Here is a 10,692-nt window from a genome sequence, read left to right on the forward strand (position 1 = left end):
AAAAATAAATAAATACACATAAAATAAATACATTTTTTAGTCTGTATTTATTTTATGCGTTTTATTGTGTTTTGCCCTCACAAAAAAAAAGAAGCGGTCACGTAGAGAAACAAAAAATAAATGAATTAATAAAACAAAAATCGACCATCCTTTAATCCATTTCTCCATCCAGCCTTACCTTTGTGGTAGGCTGGAGACGATGCTGGGAAATAAAAGAGGCAAACACCCCCTGGCCACATTCACTCATCTTTTCACCTGCTATGTCATCTGCTGCTATGGATACAAACTGGAGAGGCCAGCATCAAGTGCGGCATATGTTTGATAAAACGAGGGAGATGGGCTGGAGGAAGACATGGCTGTGAGATGGATGCAAATAGGAGCCAGTTTATTCCTCACAGCAGAGATAATATCAACTTTCTGAAGAAATCGATAATGTCAGCATTTAGGAAAGAGAAGAAAATTTGGGGAAACAAAGACTGAGATGGAGGGTAGCGGGTGCCTAGACAAGAAGCGCGTAAGAACCCTGGGGGTAATAATGGGGGAGTGGGTTATGGACATTGTTCCATTAGGAGTGGAAAAAGGTTGGAAGGAAGAGAGCAGATTGGTTGCCACTCTGTGTTTATAATAACAACCCTGCTGACTACAACAGAAAAGCACTTAAAAACATCTTTATCAAAGCAATAGGGAGTTATATATAGAGTATAAGCACAGTCAACTAAAAGTTATGTCCATGGGTAGGAGTCTGCTGCTATCCAATCCATTTATGAAACTGTCATACTGTAACCAAACACCACACAGACATGTTATCTTTTTTTGCCAGATTACTCAATTCATCAGTTACTTTTTCATCAGTTACTCCCCCAGTTACTTGTGTGTGTGTGTGTGTGTGTGTGTGTGTGTGTGTGTGTGTGTGTGTGTGTGTGTGTGTGAATGTGTGTGAATGTTAGAATGTACTTAGGCATAGATATGTGATTGGGTGAGTGAGACTTGTAGAAAGCACTTTTGTAGAAAGCCTCAATTGAGGCCATATACTTACGGGCCATTTCCAGATTTTATTGTTTACAGGATGTTGGATGTTGCTTCAGAAGATAATCTGAAGAGCAGCTTGTGTACATACTCCAGCACCATCTGACAGTAAATCAATCACTTACATTAATTCAACAGAATTAATGTAAGTTAATGGTTTACGCTGCGGTGGTGCTGCTGGTGCTAAAGAGATGCATTAGGCTGAAGAAAAAGTCTGGAATGTTGGGGGTAAAACACATTAAAACACATAGAAATGTCTGTTTGTCTGACGACCCATCATGGCAGAACCAAAGAGCCTGGACATTGGTGGTGGGACAATTGGGGCTTAAATGGAGCTCTGAGTGACTTGGATGAGGTTTCACTAATGAGAGTCTAAGCACAGATTTAAACCACGCAGAGTGATGGCTGATTGACTCAAAGAAGGTGGGCAATAAGATGATTATTCAATCCAAACATAAAAAAGTATGAAAGCTATGCTTCATGCAGAATTGTCTCTATGTTTTTGTCCTTGACAGTTTAAACCACAATAAATAGCAACAGCATATATTTTGCTATGGTTATCTGCCTCTTATAACCCCAGTGATTTTCCTGTGATTTGAAATCTCGTGTGATCTTGTGAATTTCGTGAGTGCAGGCAACTAACCGCTCTTCCTAGATTGTATCATGTCATCTGAACAAGAACAAATTAAGTTTTTGAATTTCATGCAGATCCAACATTATTTAATTGCATTCACCATAGAAACATGAAATTATTTTGTTCAAATGACAAGTTAGACTTTTGTAAATGTAACAACCACCCAATTTTCTTTTTTTGAGTGTAAGGCTACGTCCACACTAATGCATTTTCGTTTGAAAACGCATCTTTTTCTCTGTGTGGCCTTTCATACACACTGAGACGGTGTTTTCGCTCAAGGAAAACGCAGCATTTTGAAAACACTCGAAAACGCATACATTTGAAAACGCTGCTTTCGTGTCACAGTGTGGACAGCGAAAACTGAGACTTTTTGAAAACGATGACACATTTTAGTCATGTGATGCAGTGAAGTGACCAATTAAACTAAGATAGCCCTATTAAAGATTAATATCAGTTTGTACATGCTTCAGATAGCTTTTCTTCAAGTTCTTTAACTCTCACTCGCTTTGCCAACTTTGTACTTTTGTGTTAATCGCAGCAACAACTCCACCTCATTGTTAATCCATTTAAAAAACTCAGTGCTTTTCCTCAACATTTTGCCGCAATGTTTTCAGCTGTTTCAGCTTCACTCTTAGAGATGCTGATTCTCATTGTTGCTGCTTCACACTTGCTTGCAAAGTGATCCAATGAAGACTGTAGGCCACCCTGATGAAGTAGATCACTACCCTATCCACATGGCACAGAACCCCCCTGCAGTTGGTGGGGCCAAAGGAGAGAAGGGTTGAGGTTCTTTTGGGCTGAGTTATATGCTAAGGCACAGCCACCAGGCACTGTCCTTTGAGGACTCTTCCTGGGCCTAGCTCCGAGCTGGTACACTGATAACATAATCTTGGGAAATATATATTGGAATTTTACAGAGGTTTTCTTGTTTAAGACTGGCCCTTTACCCATTTGCCTTGAAAAAACCTACCAAGGTCAAACTGCCTACGGAAACATATCTCCAGGGTCAATGCAGTCTTTCAAAGCACAATAAAGTGGCGATGCATAGAAAGGTGTAGTATAAAACTCACACAGATCTTCTTCAAAGTCCTTGTTAAACTATATTAGGAGATGTTAAGATGTTATGTTAAGAGATCCTTTGCATTTTGCAGCCTAAGCACTGAGTATTATCCACTGTATTAACTCTTAATCAGAAGTATAGATATTTTGCTACTGTACTTAAGGACAATTTTTTTTTTGGGGGGGGGGGGGGGGGGGGGGAGGGTAGATTATTTGAATACATTGTGCCTTCTGGATATCAAAACAGTTCAAACATGGAGGAAACAGTGACACATTCATAATAATCCTGTTGATGTATCCACCACTGGTGCTCATTGCACATAAAATGTGTATCATTTATGTATCATTTTTTCAGTATACTGTGGTGCAAATGTTCACAAGTTGTACTCATGGTGTAGGTAGCACTAAGAGGAACAAACATGAAGTGAGATTTTCTTTATGTGAGAAGCAGCGAGAAATGTTAGTATCAATCTGCTATATAATAAGAGAGGAAGTAAATGCTGCAACTGACAAAACTACAGCCCCAGCTTAATTCTATGAAGGAGGATTTGAGTGAATGCAAGAAGAAACTTATAAGTAGAACAAACTCTCTCAAACATGAAGGATCGCGAACATACGTTGGAGAAATCAAAACAGTTACTCATGAAAGAGAATAAAGAGTTGAGAGAAAAGGCTGAAAGTTTGAAAAGCCACAGCAGCAAATTCTATTTATGTGTGTTTAGACTACCAACGACTTCATGGTGTCTCTCTTTAATGAGTTGTTTAGGGACAAAACGTAGAATTTCGTGGAATTTGCCCACAGAATTGGATCAGAAAACAAAATTTGGATGTAGAGTAATGATAGTGAGGATCCAAAGATATGTAGTGAAAAAATCTATCTTGAAAATTGCTAAAGAAAATATGATGGTCAGAAGTTTTATCTGAAATATACCCTGAAAATCCGTTGGCAAAGTTTGAAGTGTTATATTATTTATGCAGGTGGTGGAAAAGCATGCACCGATAAGAAAATGTACTGGTTTGACAGAGAAGGAGCATATGGTAGAAAATTAACAGCCAGCAAATGTGGTTATGAATCAGATTGGCAGGTATATATTAAATTAAGGATTTTTTTTACTGGGTTAAATAGAAAGAAAAGGAAATTATTTTATGAAAATAAGATTAAAGATGAAAAATATGATTAAAAGAATATGGAATATATTAAAGGATTTAATTGTCAAAAACATAAAAGATATGCCTTTCTATATAGAGACAGGAGGTCAGTTTTTATCTAAGCCAAATGATATTGCAAATCATTTCAATGAATATTTTCTAATTAAGTTAAATAATCTAAAAAAAATTAATATGCCTAGAACACACACGCGGGTATTATATCTAATTAAAAAGAAAATCCTAAAAGGAAAGAGAAACTTTAACCTAGTAAATATAAGTACAACAGACAATATGTTAAAAAGATGTAAAACAAACCTCTGTGTATTGACTGGATTGACATGACACTGCTTAAAGTACTGCTAATCCGACTGCTCTGGCCATTTGTCATATCATAAATGTATGATAAGTTTTACTGAAAGAATGCCAAGCATGGAAAATTGCAGTAAGAAGTATTTTTTTTCCTCTGCGAGAAAATAGTAAATGACATTTTTGTGGGTCTAATAGTCATCCAATAAGTTTATTACCCGTTTTATTAAGGATTACTGAAAGAATTATGAGCAGATAAATGTTTTTTTCAGTGTGAATATTTAATTAGTGAATATCAGGATGCTTATAGAAAAGGGTATTCTTTAGCTACTGCCTTAACTCAAATGAGTAACTAGAAAAATTTGCATTTCCTGCGAAAATGCAGTGTGGATGCCTTAACGGCTGAAGATATCTGCTGAAAAAAGCTGAAAAAGTTGAAACAAAAAAAAAAAAAAAAAAGATGCCCTGAGCAGGATTCGAACCTGGCCCTCCTGATCAAAGGGCAGCTATTTAGCTCACTGAGCCAAGCACTTTCTCACAAAGAAAAGGTGGAGAGATTGACAATTGTGCTAGCAGAATTTGGGCAAAAAAAAAGGGGTGAAAATTCTGCTGAAAAGAGTTCCATCAGCAGAATTTCTGCTGAAAAGAGGTGAATGAGCAGAATTCTGCTGAAAAGAGTTTTTTTCTGAAAACAGCAGAAAAAACTGATAATTTTGCTGAAAAGAGTTGAATGAGCAGAATTCTGCTGAAAAGAGGTTTTTGCTGAAAAAGAGCTGATAAAGTTTGGATTTGTGCTGAAAAGGGGTTAAAAAAACTGAAAATTTTGCTGAAAAGGGGTGAATAAAATGAAATTTGTGTTGAAAAGAGTTTAAAAAAAGTTTAACTGTTAAGTGAAAGAAATGTTGCCATAAGCTGGATTTGAACCCAGGGCTCCCAGTTTGAGAACGGATGCTTATCTCACTGAGGTAAAGCACAGCTCAGCCCATCATGCAAAATCAGTGACCACATTGATAATGTGTACCATTCATTTCAATGGTCAAAAGTCATAACACACATCAGCAGAAATAGCAGAATTTTTTAAAGTTTAAACATAGCATTTCTGCTAAAACTTAGTATTTATACTAAATAATATTTTTTTCCTGCCAAATCATAGCATTTGTGCTGGAACACAGAAAGTTCCACCAAATCATACAATTTGTACTAAAACATTATTTATGATTTAGCAGAAACATTGGGACTTGGTAGAAATACTATGATTTACATGAAATACTTTGACTTAGCAGAAGTACTACAATCTAGGAAAAAAGTACTAAAGCATAGCAGAAATTCTATCATTGAGCAGAATTACTAGGATTTAGAAGAAATACTAAGATTTGGCACAAACACTGATGTGGCTCAAGAACCTTTATTGTGCAGTTATACTATGATTTGGAAGAAATACTATACTTTGGCACAAATACTATGATTTGGAAGAAATACTATGTTTTAGCACAAATACTATGATTTGGCTCAAATACTATAACTATCCTCGGTCAGAAGGAGAGGCTGACATCCAGGGATTAGATTACCACAGGTGGAGTTTATTGCGGTCAGATGGATGGTACAGGGAGGTATGGCATACAGTAGGAGGATGTGGAGAGGTGATATGGTGTGGTTTCTATGATTAAGAACAGGGTATGCATTACAACATGCATACAGATTAAAGATTAAGAAAACTGGTAACAAATTCCTCCACTACAAATCAGTCTGATGCCACTTTTTACAGGGTTCCCGTTTACTAAGGCACTACCCAAAAGGCGCCACAAGAGGGCACTCCAACACAAGAGATGACCTATTTACACTGATGCACTTAGTAAACAGCCCCTACTTAGCCACTACATAATACAGTGATATTACAGTATACAAATTCACACGAATACTATGATTTGGCAGAAATACTATGACTGAGTAGTAATACTATAACATAACAGATTTCCTAAAAAAAACTATTAAATTGCAGTAATTCTATGACTTGGCAGAGATACTACGTTTTAGCACAAATACTATAACAACGCAGAAATACTATGACTTAGTAGTAATACTATAACATAACAGTTCAATGTTCTTGCACAAATACCACAATATGGCAGAAATACTATGTTTTAGCACAAATACTGTGATTTGGTATAAATACTATGATTTGGCACACATACTATATTCCGCAGATACACTATAACATAACAGATATGCTACAACTTAGTAGTAATACTATAACATAACAGAATTATTATTTGGGCACAAATACCACGATTTGGCAAAAATACTATGATTGGGTACAAATACTATGATTTGGCAATAATACTGCATTTTAACACAACTACTGAGATTTAATTGAAATACTATGATTTAGAAGAAATACTATTACTCCATACAAATACGATACTTTGGGACAAATACTATGTTTTGGTTCTAATACTATGATGTGCAACAAATACTATGATTTGGCACAAGTACTATGATTTAGTACAAATACTATGATTTGGCAGAAATACTATGACTTAGTAGTAATACTATAACATAACAGATTTCCTAAATAAAAACTATGAAATTGCATTAATTCTATGACTTGGCAGAGATACTACGTTTTAGCACAAATACTATAACAACGCAGAAATACTATGACTTAGTAGTAATACTATAACATAACAGTTCAATGTTCTTGCACAAATACCACAATATGGCAGAAATACTATGTTTTAGCAAAAATACTGTGATTTGGTGTAAATACTACGATTTGGCACACATACTATATTCCGCAGATACACTATAACATAACAGATATTCTACGACTTAGTAGTAATACTATAACATAACAGAATTATTAATTGGGCACAAATACCACGATTTGGCAAAAATACTATGATTGGGTACAAATACTATGATTTGGCAATAATACTGCATTTTAACACAACTACTGAGATTTGATTGAAATACTATGATTTAGAAGAAATACTATTACTCCATACAAATACGATGCTTTGGGACAAATACTATGTTTTGGTTCCAATACTATGATGTTCAACAAATACTATGATTTGGCACAAGTACTATGATTTAGTACAAATACTATGATTTGGCAGAAATACTATGCCTTAGTAGTAATACTATGACATAAAAGATATACTATGGTTTTGCAGACATACTATGATTTGGCACAAATACCATGATTTGGCACAAATGCTATGATTTAGCAGAAATACTATGATTGGGTACAAATACTATGATTTGGCAATAATACTGCGTTTTAACAACAACTACTGAGATTTGATTGAAATACTATGATTTAGAAGAAATACTATGACTCCATACAAATACGATGCTTTGGCACAAATACTGTGATTTGGCAGAAATACTATGACTTAGTAGTAATACTATAACATAACAGATTTCCTAAAAAAAACTATGAAATTGCAGTAATTCTATGACTTGGCAGAGATACTACGTTTTAGTACAAATACTATAACAATGCAGAAATACTATGACTTAGTAGTAATACTATAACATAACAGTTCAATGTTCTTGCACAAATACCACAATATGGCAGAAATACTATGTTTTACCACAAATACTGTGATTTGGTATAAATACTGCGATTTGGCACACATACTATGATTTGGCAGAAATACTATGCCTTAGTAGTAATACTATAACATAAGAGATATACTATGGTTTTGCAGACATACTATGTTTTTGCACAAATACCATGATTTGGCACAAATGCTATGATTTAGCAGAAATACTATGATTGGGTATAAATACTATGATTGGGCAGAAGTACCATGTTTCAGTACAAATACTATGATTTGGCAGGAATACTCTGGTTTAGCAGAAATACTCTGATTTAGCAGAAGTACTATCTTTTGGTAGAAATTCCTGCTAAAAGGTACTATTTCTGCGTTTTAGCAGAAATACTGTAATTTGGCATAAATACTATAATTTGGGATAAATACTATGATTTGGCACATATAATATATTCAGCACATATATTATAAAATAACAGAAATATTTGGCCCCAAAACCATGATTTTGCACAAATACCATGATTTTGCAAAAATACTATGAATTGGCAGAAATACTATGATTTAGCAGAAATACTATGATTTGGCAAAAGTACTTAGATGTAGTAGAAGTACTTTGCTTTAGCAGAAATACTATGATTGAGGAGTAATACCTAAACATAGGAGAAATATTGATACACAGACACACATACACAGACAGTAAAGGGAACAGGAGCTGTGGAGAGTCTGGGCTTGGTATATGTAGGTCAGTTAAATTAGCTGCACCTGCTGTAGTCAGCCCTTACACACACAGACACAGAGAGAGGTGTGAGTTTTCTTCAGTGTATTTCTGACATTCAGGATTCCCCTCGAACAAATGGCCATAATTTCCTAACCGTAGAGGCTAGAACGGTCATTCAGGCATCGTTTTATTCAGAAGAGATGGGGGAATCTTCAGGTCTTCATAATTCAGAGATAAAACATAAATTCTTAAAGATATATGACTTGTAATACACTGTAACTGAGTAGAGGCGAAGCAAAAACTGCCTTGACTTGCGCTCAAACAACCTTTGGTAACTCTAAATCTATATGGAGCATCAAAATTATTCTTTCACCGTAAGAAACAGCAGGCTTTGGTGAACAGTCATGGAAATTTTCAGGGCTCTGTGGAAATCCATCAAAAAGATATGACGAGAGAAAAAAGTGGTTCATTTCCAGAGATTGAAATCTGATGAAATCTGAGCGAGGGACAAATTTCCTACCCTCAAACAAGCGAGTAGCAAGAAGTTGTTTGGACATGAAGAGAAAATTCAAACAGTTTCACTGTCCCCTCTGAGTTAATTGCATAGCAACCATAGCAACGCATGTATTTTCTGAAAAATCACAATTTTGCAACTGAAAACTCAAAGAGGGATAAGATTAAAACGGTAGAAGATCTGAAAAAGCTGAATCATACAGGAATAGCCAAATCATTTGAGAACATTTTAAAGTTTGAATGAAGTTTCTAGGTGAAAGTATGAGGCAGTAGTTAAGTTTCAAAGACAAGAAAGTTTTAGTAGAATTGTGGAAGTTTCCCATTCATTTCAATGGGACAAATTAAAGGAAAAAAGTGTAATATTTTAAAAAGTATAATAGTAATAAACACCAAAAGTCATAGCCGGCATTAGCAGAAAGAGCAGAACAGTTTAGAGTTTGAACGGTGAAAATAGCACAAAAATTGTGGAAGTAGATCCACGGCAAAAAGTGTACGGAAACACCCGGAATAATAATAAAGAAGAAAGAGAAACAGGATCTCAATAGTGTGGATGCCTGTTAAGGCATCCACACAATGATTGGTTAAGGTGTACAGAAGAGAAGAACACAGTTGGAGCGGTAGTGCTGGCTTTTACAGCTGCTTTTGATATAATCAATCATGAAATACTATTGAAGAAATTAGAATGTTATGGATTTGTTACGGTGTTGTCCTTAATGGTGGTGGTTAGCATACGGTGGTTAGCACTGTTGCATCACAGCAAGAAGATCCTGAGTTCTATTCCACCATCAGGCCGGGGTCTTTCTGTGTGGAGTTTGCATGTACTCCATGTGTTTGTGTGGGTTCTCTCCAGGACTCTAGTTTCCTCCCACAGTCCAAAGCCATGGAGCCATGGAGCCATGGATAGGTTAATTGGTAACTCTAAATTGTCCATAGGTGCGAATGGTTGTCTCTCCCTATGTGTATGGAAACATGGACCATATTCAGACATTAGTGTTGTAGATTGTGGAGTACCCCAAGAAAGTTATCTTGGACCACTCTTTTGTACAATTTTTTTCAAATGACATGCCATTTGTCCTCAATAAGGCAACTATGTCTATGTATGCAGGTGATTTAACTATATATATATATATATATATATATATATATATATATATATATATGTATACCGAACCGAAAGCACTGTATCGAACGGTTCAATATCGATACGAATATCGTTGCACCCCTAATATATATATATATATATATATATATATATATATATATATATATATATATATATATATATATATATATACACATACATATATATATATATATATATATATATATATATATATATATATATATATATATATATATTAGGGGTGCAACGATATTCGTATCGATATTGAACCGTTCGATACAGTGCTTTCGGTTCGGTACGCATATGTATCGAACAATACAACATTTGTAATTTATTTTATCAATTTTCCTTCTGACGATGCTGTCTGTGTTGAGCGCTCAGTGAATCTGTGTTCGACTACTCCGCCTAGGCTGCACTGTCGAGCGCAGATCCACTGAGCGCTCAACACAGACAGCATAGTCAGAAGGAAGAGCGCAGGGCAAGCTAGCGAGACAGAAGTTAAGCTCTCCTTGCAACAGGCAAATTGAACGTCATTCAGATCTGGCGTTTGGAATTATTTTGGTTTTCATGTGACGTATGACCCTGAAGGTAAGCGAGTCATGGA

This window comes from Aulonocara sp. 'chitande type north' Nkhata Bay, linkage group LG14, assembly GCF_057382095.1.
Source record: "Aulonocara sp. 'chitande type north' Nkhata Bay isolate Kocher_YH1m ecotype deep benthic linkage group LG14, A_spYH_male_GT1.1, whole genome shotgun sequence".
Taxonomy (NCBI): domain Eukaryota; kingdom Metazoa; phylum Chordata; class Actinopteri; order Cichliformes; family Cichlidae; genus Aulonocara; species Aulonocara sp. 'chitande type north' Nkhata Bay.